Source organism: Taeniopygia guttata, chromosome 1A (genome assembly GCF_048771995.1).
Source record: "Taeniopygia guttata chromosome 1A, bTaeGut7.mat, whole genome shotgun sequence".
NCBI lineage: Eukaryota > Metazoa > Chordata > Aves > Passeriformes > Estrildidae > Taeniopygia > Taeniopygia guttata.
The window spans coordinates 45,790,754-45,809,022 of NC_133025.1; the positions used below are offsets into that span (position 1 = coordinate 45,790,754).

The following is an 18,269-nucleotide window of genomic DNA, read 5'->3' on the forward strand; positions in this document are numbered from 1 at the left end:
AAAGAATGTCCTTGCTGAGTCTTGGGACAGAGTGCCATTAAATCTATACTTCCAAATATCTAAGTGCATGTACTTAATCAGTTTCAAAACTTTGGCTACCAGTAGAATTGCTTTTGATTCAAAGTGTAATATTGTTTACTCAAAATTCTGGCTGACATTAAGTGCACAGACCATTCTAAAACACTCATGTTTAAAAGGAAGAAAATAAAACCTGTCAAACTTCTGTACTCTTCTGACATTATTGTAGGCTCAAGTCTAGAAGCTGCTGAACTTCCTGATTATGATCCAGCAAAGCAATGAAGTGGATGCTTAATGAACTTGAAAGTTGTGCCATGGAGATCAATTTATCTGCTTCTCTAATTATTCTTACCACTTATGAATGAGAAACTAAAATCTGCCTAAATACAATGAGCTGGTAATTCCTGTAAAAATGTATTTGGAAATGCCAGCCAGCACTGATCATGCTGTTGGTTCAAGGCATTTAAAATTGGCAATGCTAACACTGAACTGCCTCCTGAACTGTTGTACCAGTGTGCTTCAAACTTGTCTTCAGAGAGCATCCTTAGAGCTGGAAGTGCATTTACTCTCCTGTGTTCTCTTTGTGCTAATTTTGAAAATAGCTGCAAGACCTGACCTTCCTATTTATCTACAATGTGGATATTTGCCCTTTTTGTTGATCTGAGATTGGCACATCATTGCACGAGTTCAAGCAGGAGTCTGATGTTATCCCTGTTTTCTTACAGCTGGTGCTTTGTGTGAGCCTAAACTCAGTCCCTTGACTGTAATACACAATTTCCTCCTCACATCACCACTTAGCTAACACAGACTTAGACTTATAAGATTCAATTCTTTTTGATCGCCTTATTTTTTTTTCTTGAATATATTTCTGCACTGTCAATTGAGAACTGTTGGGGCAATAAGAATTATTTTGAATATCAGATTTCATGGAGACTCTTTTTCTCTGGGCAATATTTTGGTTTCGTAAGCTAGTCAATTAATGAAGAAAAGGTTGAGGATGGAGTTTGAATCAGTAATAGAAGAACTCCATTTTACCTAAGGATGTGTCTTCATACCACTCTTCCAATTGCACCCTTCTAGTGCTAGAGGATCTTCAAGGCTTAGTGCAAGAAGGAAATGTTTAATTAGGTCTTTAAATCAAAGATGGTTTTGTGAACAGCAATCTGTTTCATTCTCCTCTCAGTGACATGCCTTTCCCTCTCAACAGTATATTTATCTTGCATATTTTATAATCAAAATACTACTAAAAGATAAGCATAAAATTATTTTTAAGTATCTGCTTGTTAACTTTACAGAATCAAAATAGGACTTTTCCAAATTTACTTCCATAGAAATTAAGGGTCTAACAATAGAATGCTTTTTATTTTATTTCTCATTAGAGAATATAACACAGTTAAATCTTGAAGTGTTCTATATGTAAGTAACTGATATATCCTTGAGCAGAAAAACGATGAAAAACCCCCAATATTGTAATAAATCCACTTTTGGTAGTCACATCAAAGAGCATGAACAAAAAAAACCCAAATAGCTAATGTGTTTTCTTTATTTTTTTCAGATTTTTTAAAATGAGCTGTTTCATTTTTCTGTGGATAATGAAGCCTTGCTCTTTTAAAAGAGAAAGGATGTGTCAAGAGTTTCAGATGTCAAGTGGGAAGCGTTCATGTGTAGCACTGCAGTACAAGACTGAGCCAGAGAGCAGGAGCTGTATAACTGAGATGGAATGAACGAAGTAAAGTAGCTCCAGTAAAGCCCTTATTTCTTTTTCACCTCTGTCTTTAAAGCTTGGTTTAAGGTAACAAAGCTTTGTGTCTCATCAGTCCCCTCATTGAAAGAAGAGTAATCAAGTTCAAGCAAAAATCTGGAGTTACCAATTTGAAAAATGCCATCCTGTCTACCCTTTCAGCTACTGTATTTCCATCTTTTTGCCATTTTTTAACATTTATTTTTACATTTCTTCCTCTTCAGTCATTCCCCTAATTGTATACCTCTGAAAATCTCTTCCTATTTTCCTTCTTCTTCCAGACCACCTACTTGTTCTGTGTACATATTGTGAATTTGTTCCTCATTCTCTACCTATTTTTCATTCTTCATTTATAGCATTTCCAGGGAAAATGAGCTTCCAGCTATGCATCTCTGCTTGCCCTCAGTCTGCTTCTGTTCAGCTCTGAGGAGGTGATGGCTGGAGGAAGCTCCATGTATGCAGCTTTTCCTCTCACACTTCCTGCGGTTTCCCATGCCTGGTCACAGGTGAGGTGCTTTGCTTCCCTTGTGCCTTTAGGCGACTGAAAGGTTCAAACGGAGTCAATGAGCACAGAGAGCCAGTGTTGTCTGTACCTCTCAGCCAGGATGGAAGATGCTCATGGAGGTGGCAGGCTGCTGCTGAGGGCCAAAGGGAGAGTGGATTGCCTCACTCCAGAGAGCTGGTCCGTGGCCAGCTTCTAGCTGGGAGCCTATTCCTATAACAGATAAGCAGAGGGGTTGTTTGGCAGGTGTTGATCTGGTGTCCAATAGAATATTTGCTCCTTAGTGCTTATGTCTGATTACTTTCAGTTTTGCCATGGCATTTATATCTAAGCCATGTCTTTTGGTCAAGAAGACCAAGTAGCATTCATTGCAAAGGGCAAAAAAACCTCTTGGACAGAATTCCTATGTCTGCTGACTTGCTTCTAGTTGAATCCTGATTACCAGGCTGCTGGAGCCCCCTTAATGCTGAGTGTTATCTTGCAAGTCAGGACTTTGTTTAAACTCTGTTGGAATCAATAGAAAGACTCACTTGCACTGCAGCATGTGGTAATTGAACCTATGATAAACAAAGTTGCTTTTCAAATATATGACTTCTCTCTCTCTTCTCTGTCTATGCTTCCTTTTGTCCATTGTTTCCTACATCATTTTCCCCTTCTATCCTGGAAATAAAACTGCAGTAATCTGAAATGGGTACTTGACTATCTGTTGTCTGCATAGAAAAAAAAAAATGAGGTGCATGTCAGACATCACTCTGGGGTTACAGAAGTAATTGCTGCTTTTCAAATGAAAAGTTCTCAAAGCCCAGTAATCTTTTCCACATCAGGACTAAAACCTGCAAACACACTTCATGCAGAAATACCTACATACTTTTTTGTCATTTTTCTAAGTGCTTCCCCTGGGTGCCTTTTTCTCTCTTGCCAAAAATACTGTCATTCATATCCTTGAAGCACTTCAGCTTTTAAGATGAAAATATTGAAGAGTAAAAATAAATTTTTGAAGATTAATTTAGTGGGAGAATGGAGAGTGTTCATGCAGGTCTATGCATAAAGATAAGAACATGCTGTACCTCAGGCTTGCTGAAAACAGGCTTTTATTATATTTTTTTTTCCTTAGGCAGATATTGAACTATGCCATTCTGTGTATAGTAGGCGAGGGAGAAAGAAACAGAAAGGTGAAGCTAATATTCAAATATTCTGCATGATCACAAGGGTAGTGTTTATCACGTCAAAGCAGAACTCAGATGTCTCTAGGTGATCTTCAAGTATTATCTCTTGTTATCAGTACAGCTGGTTGTTGAGAACCTGTATTAGTAAACATCCAATGTTGCATTAAAATAAAAGGCATCTTTGGCAGAAATTATAAGCAATTAAGCTGCAACAGTAAAAAATGTAGTTGTATATTTTATTGGTTTGAGTTATGTAATAGTCTTGAACTAAGACTGCAAGAGGGTGAGGATGAAATTAAATGAGTCATTGTTAAAAATAGGACGTGGGATTGAATTAAATGTTGAATGTGCTGGGCAGCTGAATAGAGGATGAAATTTGCAGTGAGAAATAGACAGTGTCTATTCTATATTAATGTTGATTACTACGTAAATACATAGTGACTAAGGACAAGAAAGGGACAAGACCATCTGACTGGTCCAGTGATAGGCATTTCCTCCCAGGCAGGGAAATGAGGCACAAGGCTTTTTAGTCTTTCTTTATATTGAATACCATGAGTAGCAAGTGGGGAACTGACTGTATAAGCCAAGCGGAAATAGCAAAAGTAAAAATCAGCTATTTTGATATATATATATATATATATAAAATCATGAACTCAACTTGGTTTTACGTTATGTCTGGTTAGAATGGGATTTCTCTCATGGCTAAGGGGATGCAGTAATTCAGTTCATAGGGTGAGGAAAGAAGTGCTCACTTTTAATTATAAGGGTGGTAGAAATTATGACCTCTGGCTACTACTGCTTCAGCCAGCAGACTAGAAGGCTTCTAGCCTGATCCAGCTTACCAAATTTTAGGTTAAAGGCATTGAGCTTGAGCGGTGGTTCACCTACTTGTCACTGTCATTCATATGGCTTAAAAAATTCCTTGATGAGCATTTTTGCCAGAGCAGAGTAGCTGCTAGTACCTGGGTTGGATGAGTGAGCTTTAGATAAAAAGAATGATGCATTATGCTGCTGCTGTGTGGGCAACTAAGTCCTCAGTTTGGTTTAGATACTGTAGGGGAAAAAAAAATTACATTTCTCTAAGCTTATTTTCTATCCTAATTTTGGGGATGGGTGACATTAAAAAGCAACTTTTTTTAAAAACTAAAACAAACCAGCAGACGATGTGCTTGGTCACCGTGGAAACCAGGCTTTTGATGAAGAGGTTGTATATCTGGTAATACTTTGTACTGAGTTCTGATTACAACAAAAATCTACATTTTAAAAAATTGTTTCACATCCTCTTCTGCTCCACAATTTACTTTTTAGAAGATAGAAAGGGAAAAGCTGGAAAATATTTGCTTTTAAAGTACAGAAGAAATACTTATTTCAGCAAAATAGGAATCCATTTTGCTGAAACAAGGTTTTTATGTAAGGCTAGAACATGCACATGGAAGTGATGGCAAAGGAATTCAAGACTTAACAACTCTTTGGACACGCATCAAGCTTAAAGGCCAATTGCTTCAAAGAATATGTCCAAAATTCTGTGAATAAGGCAGCATCTAAAACCAGTAATTGCAGAAATAATGCCTCTGCATTTGTAAACATCCAGACATCCAGCACAGTCTCAGGATCTCACTGAAGTTATTGATGCACACTGTGGGCTTAGTCCAGAATGACCATCTTGTATAACTCAGCAACCCTGAATTTTGTGCTGTGTTAGAAACTTTTATTGAAAATATATTATTGAAATTTTTCTGTTGAGCTCACATCTATGAATCAGGCAGTGAATATTTGAAAGCTGAACTAGAAGAACCAGTAATGACTGAATAAAAATGGTTTTACACAAAAATCTGGGGATTGACCGATGCAAGCTTCAGTAAAACAGCTTCTGAGACACTTCAGAATAACATTATAAGGTCATCTTCATAGGAGTGGGAAATTCTCATTTAATGGACTTATGTATAGAGGAGACCTGATCCAGGTCTGAGATAGTTTCAGTGCATCTTTTCAGATGCAGCCATTATATTGTCCTAAGACTTGCAAGCAAGTGATAATGTTCTTGCATCATGAACACTGTTCATTCTTATTTTGAGCAACTTAACTGAATGCTAAAATAATAGTAAAATTAATGGTGAAAAAAATTAAATCTAAATGTTCATACACATAAATGTGATTGATAATACATTTTTCTTTAAATAAGGAATTTTTATTAACAACTATTATTCCCTTACCAAAGTTTATTTAATGTCTATTTTAACTATTTATACTATAGTTTTAATACTATGCTTTACTACTTTTAATATAAGGTTTTTTTAGTGTATTATTTCCTGGTCAGGTGGAAATATTTCTGATCAGAACCTTATCTACATTCACTATATCTTGTGGATGTTCAAAGTCTCATCTTCCTTCTTTAGCTGTGGAAAGTACTCCAAGATTTTGCCACGTTACTGTTTTGAAGTAGACAGGGTCTGTTGAGGTTCTGTAGAATGACTTGCCCCTATGACCTCTATCTAAAGAGTAATCAGACATGTTTTTACTTTTATTGGTAGAACCATTTTTTAGTGGAAGACTGTAGAACCTTGTTTCCTAATTCTTCAAAATATAGCATATACGGAGGAGAGTCTGGCTCAGAGAAAAAAAGCCTCATTTTTTCTTTCAGGTATACTGTTTAAATTTTTCTTTGGCAACTGAGGAGATTTGGCATAGACATGAAGGTCTTAGTAGAAGTTTTTTTTCTTAATATTGCTTTACATTGATTTAGATTTTGAAGAAACTTAGCAATGCACAACATTAAGCATGTCAGTGTCTAGAAATTGTTTGCATACTTGCAGTTAGTTAACTGCAATTAGTTGCAGTTTTGATATTTTGGTATTTCATTTAAATATATGATTATTCTTGAGCTTTACATGGCAAATAAATATTTGACTCTACAGATCCTGTGCATGGCTGTCTTTAAAAAGCAAAAAAGCCCCTCCAGCTCTATATGCAATAGTATTTGTTTTGTTGCATATAAAACACTGATTTTTGTTAAATTCATACATTTTTTTGCAATCTATTCCTTGCTTTTACAAGGTAAAATAGCTCCTGCTTAATAAATCTAGGATTTTCTATGATGGTGACAAATATATTAGTTTAGTAAGCTGGGCTAATTTTCTATATTAATGTATCTTTATGCAGAGCACTTCTGGAAAAAATAAATGGTTAATCAGTGTAAATGTGTTAGTAAACCAGTCTGAAAATATTAATATCTGATTATTCACATTTACATTACTTTATGTTATTTAAATAGTTGTTTTGACATTTGTAACTGAATTAAAACATAGGCATATTTTTAAGGTCTAGACCTTTTAGTCAGTCCTCTGTAAAGGCCCTGAATTTTCCAAGTGGAATAAGCTAATTAATCATAAATTCTGGTGGGACCATGGTGGATGACCTAGCAAAATATTTTAGCTAATGTGTATTTTTTAGCATACAAGCAATCTTTTTACTTTAGTGGCGCTTTCATGAGCCTTAGGTTTGATATTCAAATGTTTTGATCAATTAAGTCTCAAATGCTCAGGGTGGTTGATGCCACTCCAGGGACAGGATTTGGTTGTCTGTGCAGATGACCTAGGAGTGCATCTTTGCCAGTTGTAAGGAAACTTGCCAGTTGGAGTCTTCTGGGAGGTTTTCTTTATAAAAACTGCTTTGGCAGCTGAAGTAATGGAAGAATTTAGTCTTCATTGAAATAGAAACAAAATCCTTTTACTAATTCAACAACTTTTTACCAAGAGGTTGGACTTAACAGTCTCATGCATTTATTCTTGAGAAACATTGACATTCTGCAATGCTGCTGCAGCAGCACATGTATTTAAAAATCATCAAGTCTTCTGATGATTGACATCCTCTTTGAAGCTTCAGAAGGATTTTACCTCTTCATTTATTTTATAACAATTTTCAGCTGAGAAACTCTGTGGTTGACTCCACTGTGTACGAAGGTAGGTGTGCTGAGAAAGTCTCTACTACGAGTACAAATTTCTCTGAACTCAGAGTCAAAGGGACACCTGGAAGGCTTCCTTTACAGGCCAGATCTGTCTCCTATGTTTGTTTGTTTTTTTTTTCTGCAATGTGGTTGATCCCAGTGGAGGGGTGAAAGCAGACTGAAAATGGAAAGATTTGTAAGGTAAGCATGCAACAAATATTCCAGATGGTTTATTATTTATCAAAAAGTGAGATTGTCCTGAGGGGACTGAAAATACCTCAAAAGCTTGGAGAAATGTATTAGAGAGCATGATGGCACTCTGTGATCAGAGGGCCTGGAGGGCCAAGAGAGACATCACTCCTGCACTTTGATATTCTAGAGTCTGGGGATAAAACTTGGGAAATGGCAGCTCTACTTGTTAAGGAAAAAGCAGCCAGGAGTGGTTTTGCTGCTCGCTAAAAAGCAGAGAGCAACAACAGAAGGTCAGGAAGCTGCCACTGAATGTAGATATGGGAGCTGGGAGGCTCTGCTTGGGCAGGAGGAAAGTGGTTTGATGCAGCAGCCCCTGGAATGCCCACAGGGCTTAGCTCTAGGGGAATGCAGCTGTCCCATTTCTTTCCCCCTACAGCAAAAAAGGCGCTTCAGGAGTTTCAAGTGATAGCTCTGGGAAGGTTGTGTCATCTTATAAAATAGGTTTTGGTCCTTTTGTCCTCCTCTGCAACTTTGTCATCGGAAAAAAGCTTTTGGCTCTGACAGAATAAAATTGTACTCCTTTCACCTTTTCAATCTCATTATTAAAAATGAATCCCAGTGAAGCTGGCAAACTTAATGTCTATTGCCCCTCCAGTTACAGTCAGTATGTACAGGCAGCCACTTGGGAGGTAAAAAGGAGACCTTCTGCCAAGCTGCAAGGACAGTTTAAGGACTGGTGTCACGAGAAGCCAAGTTACAGGGAGAAATCTTCCTGTCTGGAAGACATTAGTGTGTCCTCATAGGCAGAGGCTGTGGAAAACCAGCTCAAATCTTTCTTGGGTGCCTCATGTCATGTTTGAAGAGGGTGGTGTGGAAGCTGTAGTTGCTTTGCTTCCATGCTGGTCTGTTGAGAGGATTTGATTTTTGTGCTGAGGATTCACTTATGCTGTTCTGGCACAGCCACTGGGATCTCGTCAGTGGGGTTTGTGGCTTGCAGCCCCTTTCCCCTCGGGAATGTGCTGCTGCCTCAGCAGAGCAGCCATGGGGGCAGGCATGGCAAGAGGGACTGTGCAGGAAAAGGAGCAGCAGTGCTTTTTCAGGTGACCTGAGCCTGGCACTGCTATGATGAAAGCTGCAGGCTGACCCATGGCAGTCTCCTTCAGCTCACTCCCCCAGCTGCTCAGACAGAGATGACAAAAGCACACTGTTTGACGCAGGCACATGCAAGGGGCAGAAAGCCCAGCTCGGCCAAAGAGCAGAACATGGAGACTGGGCTCTGCCCATGCTGCTCATGGTGGCAGTCTCCCAGTCACCTTCCTCACCAATCTGACTTGATGATGGCGAGTTGTTCTGTCATTGCTTTGGTCAGATCCCTGCTGGGACAAGAAAACAGGGGTGCTTCATCTAGTCAGGAATTTTTCACCTGATCTAGCTCTCCAAAGGGAAACCAAGGGTAAATTGGAAGATACAGGGGAGCAAAACCCATGTCACTTTCTTGCAGTCCATTCTATAGTGGCAGCAGTCAGGACAGCCTGACTCCCACATTGTCCTGGGGACATATGAAATCATAAATGTAAGTTGTTTTCCTGATTGTAACTGTACACTAAGTTTTACTCCCTGTAAACTTACCAATTTTTTTTCTGAGTCTATGGCTATGAGATTAATGGTTCTGCTGCATTATGGAAATTTAACAAAATCTTCCTTTCCGAGCCCCAGGCAACACAAAGTGACAGAAATGTGAGGAAGGAAGGTGAAAGGAAAGAAGAAAAGAGCTTTATAGCAAAAGTTGATATTAATCATTTATCTTTCTCATGTCATAGATTATTTCAGCCAATTGATGAGCCTCGTTTGGAGTTCCATATGCGTAGGTGAAAAATTATCTTTTTTCTACCTCTTGCTCTACAGCTGCTTCTGGTGATCATATTTTCTTAAGTCACTTTCTTCCTGATGGTCTTTGTTTAGTGTGGAAATGGCGATTAATCTGAATAACAAAACCATTCCTTCTTTCAGGGTCACAATAGCACTCAAATAGCTCTTGTATAGAAAAAATGAGAGGTGAAACAAAGGAACATTTGAAGATTGCTGCTCTGAATCTGTCTCTAGGAAGCGTGGAGCATGTCAAAAATCAATATGGAGAATTTTTTATTTTAAAGAGCCTTTCTCAGGTGACGACAGGAAAAGGGAACCAGAGTGTGGCTGCACACAAAACCTACTGCTGCTTTCAGGAGTGTCTTCAAATAGTGTTTTACTTCAGATGATAGTAATATTTAAATTGAAAAAACATAATAATAAATGGAAGTTAATATTTCCATGTGTTCACTGGTCATTCATCATTCTTTGGTAGTACTGGGGAGGCTAGGAGTGTACCACAATAAGCAAGTAGTGTTTGTTTGGTTTGTATTTCTATCTTCTCTTGCCTATTTGCCTCTTGTACTTTGCACAGGACATTCCCCCCACAGCGTGCATGGTGAGCTGCAGATGGAGTGTTGTGATGTATCATTAGTGCCAGCTGGACACTGCTGCTTGCATGATGCTTTAACAGCAGAGTAATCAGCACCTAAGTCAGCAGTCTTTCCACCCAGTCGTAGTTTCATGTCATAGCAGCAGTTGTCAAATCTCCAAGTAACACAACAGCTTTTTCCACCAGATATATTCAAGTCCCTCGAATCTTCTTTCCTTGCATATCATTTATGGGGGTCCCAGGCAACTCTTGCTTAAGACTTAAGCAATGTTAGTTCCAGATATCAATAGAAATTCTTTGTAGGCCCTTACAGGAATAGTCTTGTTGGGTTACATGTGGATTTTCTTAATGAATCTTTCTGTTGAACTGTGTAGGACTTGGTGCTTATTCTGTCTTCCAAGGCTGGCACATCAATGTATAAGTGTCTTCCATTTTCCCAGCAAGCACTTTTTCCTTTTCTTCACTACAAAGGAGAAAGCACTCCAGAGTGGGTGAAATATTTTTACATTAAATATAACAGCAGTTACAATGAAAATAATAAGAAAATAGTAAATTATAAGTGCTCCACTAGAAGGGATTTGGATGTGTGTGTATGTAGAAGCGAAATGGGAATAAAACAGTGAATACAGATCAAACCTAGTGAATGGTATTATTCAAGAAAAACTGTTGCAATGTCAGTGCCTTTTTGCTCCTCATGCTTTCAGACTGAGGTGTTCCACTTGGGAAATACTGATATTTCCCAAAGTTTTGGGTTTTTGGTTCTTTTTCCCCCTAGATTAAAATTTAGACACGTGACAGATATTCCAAAACTTGCTAGACTAGTCCTGTATGTCAAGCAGCAGATCTGTGCTTATATGCAGGAGTTATTGTACTGTACTTTTGGCTTCTAGGTGTCCTGAGGTTACTAATTTCCCACTGAGCTTCCAGTATAGGTGTTGGAAGAGCACAGTGTTACACTACAGAGAGACCACTAGTCTCTCATACAAAAATATATTTTGAAAATTTGAAAAACAGTTTTGAAATTGAATTGTTTTAATTTTTTTCACAATCAAAAAAAAAAAAAAAAAGGAAATGCATCTAAATTAACAGGGAAGAGAGGAAATCAATACAAGGGTTTAGTAAAGCAAGAATTAAATAAAGCACTTCTGTTTGCTTCAGTCAAGATAGCTTACACTGTCCCATAAAGATTGTTCACTTAACTAAACCAGAAGAATCTGTAAACATATTGCAGAAAACCCTTGTCTTGTTGTCCTCACTATAACTCACTCTATAATAAACTCTATTCAGTTTACCTGCCAAGCTGAAGAAACCATTGTGCTGACATTTTTAGACTCATTCTACACTGGAGAACCAACAGTGGTCTAAAAATATTGTATATATTAGTTCACAGGTTTTATGGATCACCTCAGTATAGGCATAGTAATCAGTAAATACACAAAAAATACAAAGTTTGTCACAAGTAGATACTAATTTTATTGCATTTTGTCCATTGCATTAGGTCTTAAGTGCCATGTGGTAAGATTAATTCCTTGGTGGGAGCCCAGTTCTTTTGAGCTCCTTTTATAAGGCATTTTACAGGGGGATGCAAGCTGTTATTAAAAGGTTGTTTTGAATTACTGTTGTCAGTGACTGGCAGTATTTATGAATGTGTCCTGAAGAGATTCATTTGCAAGTATAGTTTCAGTTATGTACACTACTTAAGGATTTCTATTTTCATTTCCTTTTGCTTTTTGGTATTGTAGCGATCCAACAGGATTATTAATGGTGACATTTCTAGAATTTCTTTTTCTTACATTAAAAATCCATGAAAACCTGGAAAGCTCAAATAAATAATCAATTTTATGGTTATTATGTTTTTTGTTTCATACCCAACATTTTAATGGTTGAATGCCTGAAAATGGTCTTTGCTTCTGAATGAGCTGGAATACTGAACCAGCTAATTAGGTAGAAAGTTAATTTAAAAAATAACTTTCTGAAAGATCACTTAATAATCCCATTGTTATTTGTAAGATGCACTTAAAATTTTTCTGTAAAAGAGAAACTCCTTTAAACTTCAATAAAGGAAACTAAGATATGGGGAACTCACCCCAGCCTTGGTAGGTGTGGTGGTATTTAAAAGGTCAGCATCACATGGAGTCACTTTCAGAGTCTGCTCAGCCAACTTTTGAAACTTCTCTCTGCACTGGGAGAAAGAACCCAGTATAAAAATCTCTTATTTTCTGAATACCTGAAACACCTGTTGAAGGAATTTGGGCTCTTTGAATATTGTGTGCATATGTGTGTATATTCACCAGTGGATATTATTATGTGGTGGTTATCACTAACAGTTTTGCTGCTGTTTGTTTCTACTTGAACAATTCCCTTGGTTGATTTTTCTTGCAGTTTGGTGGGCTGTTTTAGAGTTGTAGAGTAATTTAGGTTAGAAGGCATCTTGAAATCATCTTGTCCAGCTCCTGTATCAGGAACAGTTTAATTCAGTTTAGATTTTTATTGTTTCAAAAGAGATTAATTCCTACTCTTTAATAAGGGAATGGTAAACCTCAAATCAGAAGTTAATAAAACTCTTTGTCTCTTCACAGAGATCATGCATTTTTAATTATTATGTTTTATTTTAAATTATTCTTTATTTAAACATCTTAAGGGTCAGCAGTGAGCATGTCAAGTGTTTAAATGCTCAGCAACACTCTCTACTATTGTAAGCTCTCAAATGTTTGTCACATGTATGTGTCATTTTGGGGTGTCTGACCCTAAAGGCCTTTCAAATCTCAGTGGCCTGTTCATGACATCTAACACTCTCCCCCATATCCCTGTGCTACATTCTTAATGTTTTGTTTGTAAATACTCTCATGATCTAGTATACAAGTTGTATTAGAAGTAGGTCTGGATGCAGCTATGAAACCATATCACTGAACCAGCAGTACACCTGGATACAGGGCACAAACTACCAGGGATGCTCTACTGGGGCTGCTGTGATCATTTACCTGTGCTGGGTCCTTCCTCTCTGCTTCAGCATTAACTTCAGGTCATGTTTTACTTCCAAGAAGTTGGGGGATTAGTATATGGTTACCTGCAATTTGGCTACAGGTCTGACACAGCTCTAGGACACCTGCTTTAGGAGTGGGTGGAAAGCCCTTATAGGTGTCTGGGGCCTGTCTGTTCCTGCAAGGTGGCCTCCTGCTTTCCAGATCTCATCTTTCCCTTTATTCCTCCCAGGACCTCAGTATCTCAGCCTCTCCATCCTGTGTGACCTGATGTAACCTGCCTGTCTCCTTGCAGGTTAGAAAAGTCCTACCAACTCCTCTCTAGTTTACAGTCTGAAAGGGATCTGCATGATCCGTATGTGAAGAAAAAAAAAAAAAAAGTAAATACATATATATATATACACACATATATATACATATATACATATACATATATATATATATATATAAACTTTTCTTACTTGCTTTGTTAAAGGCTTGTTGTTATTTCTGAATCTTCACCAACTTCTTTATCTCACCATCTTCTACTGCTGGTAGTTCAGTGCTTAAAAACTTTCACAAAGGTAGTTTTCTTTGGGCTATCATAAAATTTGTCTAGCTGTTATTAGTTTAATTTACTTAGTTAAGGGAATAGCTAGATATAAAAGGAATATTCTGTACCATTAAATTACAATCTGTTAAGAGTGCTTTAACTGCTTCATATGTTATGACACTTGTTTCTTTTAAGGGTGCATGGTACAAAATATAGCTAATATGGAGTTATGAATTTAATATTTGAATATTTAATTTTTTTTTCTTTTTTGAAGAACAACTTTAAATAAAAACTTCAATTTGTTGGTCTATGTGTGTTTAGAGCTTATAGCTACAGGCTTGGGCTGCAGACAGAAATTGATTTGTTAGAGCCCCCTTGAAGTTGCTTTAACAAAACCTGTTCTTTATGCTTTGAGAAATACTACCTGTCTATAATTTTCTTGCTTAATTTATGGAAAGTCTTACTGTGGGGCCCTGAGTTGAAGACAAATGATATTGTAGATACTGGTACTGGTAATGGTGCTCTTGGTATGATTTGTGTCACTCAGCTACCTCTGTATGGCATTGATTTTACTGTCCCTTTACAAAGGAGGAGAAAAGGTGGGGAGAACATTCTCACTGTCTCTTTGTTCCTAAATTGTAGAATATTGGGGTGTTTTGATGTGGATCTCTTTGGTTTTTAGGTTTTTTTTTGTTTGACAAAAGTGGGTACATACGTCACATGTGGGTACATGGACAGCCACAATGAAGCTATTTCTCTCATATAAGACATTCAGGAAAATTCTCCATAAGTGAAACAATCCCTAAATAGCATCTTGCTACTATTTCCTAGATAAATTCCTTTTAGATAAAGTCTTTGGAATGCAGACAGGGCCATTACTGATTTTTCAGCCAAAAGATGGCTAAGAGATATTGGTTTGGGGAGTTTTTTTGAGGTTTTGGGGGTTTCTTATGAACAGCTTTTCTGCCAGGGGGTTTGATTTTATCACTGAAAAGCTTGTTTGTTGTTTGGGTTTTGGTTTTTTCCATTTCTAAAAAAATTGTTACAGCAATGGTCTTAGAAGCTCTCTTACCAGAATGAAAGATGCCTCAGTGAGCAGCAGCCGTTTCTCTCCACGCAGTCTTGTCAGTCCTGTACTGCTTCCCACCTGCATTAGATTTAAACTTACACTGCTGAAATGAAAGTCTCTCTAGGTGATTACTTATTCTCTTTTCCTCTATCTTGATGTTTTTAGTGCTTTAGAAATGGCTATATGGATTTTTTTTTTATTATTAATAGTCATTTTGATTTTGCTGAACTAATATATTTTTATTGAAGTCCATCATACTTTTTAGCTTCCTTTCCATATGTATGTGTTGTTCAGAACCTCCCTTATGCAATTTCAAATGATTCAGCAGCAACATGAGCAAAAGCTTGTGGACCACCCACTTCTCTTGAAAAAGAGAGTGATAAAATTTCTACTTGAATTGACATTGATAATTCCTGTTTCATGGCTAAGAGATTTGAAAAATGAAGTCAGTTTTTTATAATTATGATTTTTTATTTATCTGGAAGTAATTTAAGAAAATTCTATGTTTTCCAAGGAAATAATATTTTAAAGAATGAAGTCTTAACAATAAAATGATATTAATTTCATAACTGTAAGATAAAAAGGATAAAATAGAAAAAAAAATTGCTGTATTGACAGCCATGAATATTATTGCATGTTAATTCACTAGAAAATAAATAAGGTTTCTCTTATAAATGGAAATAACAGTATATTAGGAGTTGATCTTTAACTCAAAATGTGTTAGTCTTTTAGAGTTCTGATGGAGAAAAGCAGAATTTTCCATGACAATGTTAAAAGCAGAAATATTAAATAAATATTTCTGTTCTGTATTTAAAGGGAAAACTGATATCATAACCTCAAACACTTAATTCCAATGCTCACTCAATAGTTTCTAATTAGAAACCACAAATTATTTTAGAATAAGTAGAAAGATGACTTCTTTTATAGTACTTTAAAAGAATTGTTTAAATTCCTAATTGAGCTAAAAAAAAAGGTCCTGAAAAATTGCAAAGGAGCCACGTGACAGAGGAAAAGATCAGAAAACATCTACATTTACCAATATGACAACTAAGCAGGGATTTTTGTCAATTCTCAATAAATCAATATAGAGGTTAAAAAGCTGATAACTGAAAGCACTTCGATCTGATGCATAATAAAAATAGAAAATTCAGAAAGTTGAAGGATGTTCAAGTTGAGCAGTACCAAGAGCTGATTTTCCTAAGTTACTTTCAGGCAAGATTGAGTTTGCAGAAAGTTGTTGTTCTCATAACCCTCCTCAACACCAGGCACGGGATCTGGGCTTGGGAACACTCACAGGTGCCAAGTAATACTCCTTCTGTTAGTATTGCAGTCTGTTTTGAAAGCTTACTGTAGAGTTTAAATGTGTTTTCTTCTGCTGCTTCCTTATTTTGTCATGTCCACTCCTATACTGGCTATATTTTTATTTTTGGTTACCTATATATGTGTTATTATCTGTATATATCTTAGTACATTAGTTGGAAATGGTAATTGCCCTCCTTTGTCATTTACTCTTTTTATCTGCCTTCACCTGTACTTACTCCCTCTTGAGTAGATCTCATGTTCTTTGGGCTAATTATGTTTATGAAAAGGGAGGAATAAATATCACGCATGTCCTGTTGACAGGATGAAATCAGCTAATTAAAACCTAAATAAAATATAAGAAAGTAATGGGTCTTCCAATGTCCTGTCATCGTAGGGGAAAAGATTTTTATTAAAAAAAGGTAAAACCAAACCAAAACAAAAGAGAAAAAAAAAAAAAAAAGAAAACATACAGAAAGGTAATATCTTCCGACCAATATGGGATGACAGCCTGGTGTTCTGCTGTTATTGCTACTGGAATTTGTATGCTCCTGCACTATATTTATACTTTCAAAAATTTTGGAACAGATTAACTGTATTAAATTGGCCTTTATATTTTTAGTCTACTTCAAGATGTAGAAGCTGTGATTTACTATTTTTTTTTTTTTAATATTGTTGTTGTTAGGCATCCTCTTTACCTGATGGGCTTATGTTGTTACCTGGTGTGATCTACAAGTACCTGATACTGATCAAGTAATACGGGTGCCACTGCTGTGAGTGCTTTGATGTCTGTTTTCCCCATGCTCCCCCCTTACACCACATGGCCTTTTCATCTTTTGAAATGTGAATATCAGATGTATGATATTCATGATTACTTTGTGATACAGCAAAAATTCAGGACTGACTGTTCTAAAAATGTTTTGAAAAGGTAGGCATCTAACTTTTGCTACTGGCAGAGTGTCAACTTTAAGTAAACACAAATTTCCATGCTGTGTTTAGGTTTCCTCCACTATGGACTGCATTGTGAGCTGGATCAGAAAAATTACTTCCTCATAGTCAAATGCAGTCACTTGTATCTTAGGATCGGGACTATTCCTTGAAAATTACAATCCTTGGCAGCTTTAAATCTGACTGCATCACTTTACTGTTGACTCAGTTCAATGGTTTAAATACTATGGGAATATTTCTCCCCAGATCCTAGATATCATTACTGAAAATTAAGTTGATGTCTGTCTTTTTTTTTTTTTTTTAAATATTTTTTTGCATCAAATAATATGGTAGAAAGCAGGAAAACATTTAATCTAGTTTTCATTTCGACAGGCACAGGGAGAGGAACTTCGTGTATTTTCTGTGGATTTGATGGTGTGTGGGGTCTGTGATGTCATGTCAAAACCAGCACTGGCTCGGACCAGGCCATTCACAACAATGGGACAACGCTGTAAAATCTCTTACAGACTTCTTTTTCCTTCAAAAAGATACCTTTGAAGAGGAAGCGAGGATTAATATATGTTTTATATAGGCAAGCTACCGGGTAATAAAATTACAAGGTAAATGACGCTGATATCCAAACCTCCAAACTTTTCCTGCCTGTGTAGGACTGCGGGGACGCGCTAACAGCCTGCCAGAGCAGCAGGCAGAGAAGCCGGTGCCTTTCCGAGCGCCGCAGCTCGGAGGAGCAGGCACAGCGCTGGAGGCGCTCCGTCCGCCCGTGCGTGCGGAAATCCCCGCGGGGCTGCGGGGCCCCGCAGCGATCCCGGGCGGGGCAGCACCGCGCCGGCCGCTGTCGCGTCGGGCTGCCCTGCCTTGGACAGCTGCCGCGCTGCCACCCCTCAGGTCCTCTGATTGGGTGCTCCCAGCGACCGATCACAAATGCTGATGCCGCTTCTGCGATCCTTTCCACTCGGAGGAGAAATCTCTTGTCCCCACCCCCAAGCCCACCTCTAGGATGTAAGTAATGGTGAGAAGATGAGGATGGAAACAGCGCGGTGTGAGTGACTGGAAATACAGCAGCCTGGTTTAGCTGCAGTGTTATGTAGGAGTCGTCTTCAGACTTCTTACCTTTGGTTTTTCGGCACAAACTGCTTGCAGGTTTTCGAAGGCTGTGAAAGGACTTACCGTTTGTGTGATAGTGTTTTCTGTCTATCGTCATATTACCTTGCTTTTCCCCTGGACAGCTGTGTTCAGAGCTACATGTGGGAATCTTTCTACTGAAGAGAGATAAAAAGGATCCGTAATCTGATTCTCTTTCGATCTTTCTATTTTTATGGTAAGTGCCAGCATATATTGGCTGAGCGTAGCTTCTTTGCTGCAGTGCTCGTGCTCTCCCTCTCTCCCTCCCCCTTCCCCATCTGTTTTTCTCCCCCTA

At 37.6% G+C, this 18,269-nt stretch overlaps 1 protein-coding gene and 1 long non-coding RNA gene across 22 annotated transcripts in view; one reads left to right on the forward strand and one right to left on the reverse strand.

Annotated features, from left to right (window-relative positions):
* ANO4 (anoctamin 4) overlaps positions 1 to 18,269 on the forward strand; it is a 200,514-nt gene that overhangs the window by 10,783 nt on the left and 171,462 nt on the right. For 5 of the 20 annotated variants that reach the window (XM_072923271.1, XM_072923272.1, XM_072923275.1 and 2 more), the window contains exon 1: positions 17,232 to 18,170. The exons of 7 other annotated variants lie outside the window; for them this stretch is intronic. The gene's annotated coding sequence lies outside the window, so the exon portion shown is untranslated. Of the gene's footprint in view, positions 1 to 17,220; positions 18,171 to 18,269 lie in introns of those variants that run through there. 8 more of the 20 variants (XM_072923276.1, XM_030262458.4, XM_072923283.1 and 5 more) reach the window with 6 other exon arrangements.
* Positions 912 to 16,524, reverse strand: LOC115493033 (uncharacterized). 2 transcript variants are annotated; one of them, XR_012053504.1, is made up of 3 exons: positions 14,609 to 16,524; positions 12,110 to 12,205; positions 912 to 2,474 (listed from the first exon to the last, which is right to left on the reverse strand). It is a non-coding gene; the product is annotated as an uncharacterized lncRNA (long non-coding RNA). The 2 variants fall into 2 exon arrangements; XR_012053505.1 differs by lacking the exon at positions 912 to 2,474 and adding an exon at positions 3,336 to 3,563.